This window comes from Austrofundulus limnaeus, unplaced genomic scaffold (genome assembly GCF_001266775.1).
Source record: "Austrofundulus limnaeus strain Quisiro unplaced genomic scaffold, Austrofundulus_limnaeus-1.0 Scaffold301, whole genome shotgun sequence".
NCBI lineage: Eukaryota > Metazoa > Chordata > Actinopteri > Cyprinodontiformes > Rivulidae > Austrofundulus > Austrofundulus limnaeus.
Window position 1 is genome coordinate 713,636 of NW_013952703.1, and position 1,215 is coordinate 714,850.

The 1,215-nt window shown below is 37.0% G+C and overlaps 1 protein-coding gene across 1 annotated transcript in view; it reads right to left on the bottom strand.

The window, feature by feature from the left end:
• Positions 1-1,215, bottom strand: part of cass4 (Cas scaffold protein family member 4) — a 37,657-nt gene that overhangs the window by 9,793 nt on the left and 26,649 nt on the right. The gene's annotated exons all lie outside the window — the stretch shown is intronic.

Here is a 1,215-nt window from a genome sequence, read left to right on the forward strand (position 1 = left end):
GTGTGTGTGTGTGTGTGTGTGTGTGTGCGTGTGTGTGTGTGTGTGTGTGTGTGACCTATAGGAGCTGGATGCAGATTGTGAGCCTGCAGGGCTGGTCCATCCTCTGCATGGACAGACTGTAGCAGCCTCTCTGACATGAAGGAGTGTGCATCACCCATCACCTTTCTAGACTAAGATCATCTGATGCACAGCAATGATAGAGCCGTAGGCGCTTTGCTCAAACCTCAAAAAGTATCGCGGTTACATCAAAGTAGTGAGAGATCTGAACGCAGCATCATGAGAACTGACACTCAGTATGTGATGTGATACTCTCATGCCATCAATCTGTACATTAATATTTGTAAAATTGACTCAATTCTAGTCTTTGTGTATGCTTTGTTTCAACCCTCATAAACTGAATTGACTCAAAAAGTTGACCACGTACACAGTAAATACAAACAATGATTACGATTATTAGAATCTGCACATTCTTCTCATGCTTGGTGGGTTTTCTCTGGTTTCCCCCCACAGAACAGAAACATGAAGTTAGATTGTCCTCAGGCCCAGATCTGCCTTGTAAAAGAGATCACAGTGGGATTTGCCTGGTTAAACTAAGGTTAATAAATAAATAAAAATTCAAACATGTCCTTCTCCATCCCAAAATCAATCCAATCACCTGAACTGGGCTGGATTTAATTAGCTGCAATGGGACAAAAACTGAATTATACTGAAGAAAATGATTGTTCCAGGTTTAGACACGTGTGTTTTAATCAGAGGTCCATAAAGTACTTGAAAAATGTAAAAGTAAAATTGCATAAAAAGAAAAGGACTTTGGTAAAAATAAATTACACTGATGAGAAAACTTGTAAAAGTCATGAAACTGTTCACAAAAATTGGGTAAGCACTTTTACACACTCTAAGTAACAAAGTGTTGAATTTACTGAACCAAACTGGTTCCACTAAGCCAGGTTCAGTAAACTGAACAATATATGTATTTTAAATAATATTTTTTTCTCTGCTCAATTTACTCGACTAGGCTTAGTGGATCCAGCTGACATGACTTTAGTTGAGTAAATTCAACACTTCATGTTTTAGAGCAGAAACATCTTTCATGATGAGTTTGAACAGATTTAATTTGTAACAAGTAACCAGGTGTTATATTTAAAAGGGATCCACTATTAGTTGTAACATTAGACTTTATCTGATAAACATTTATTTTAACTGTAACATAAAGAC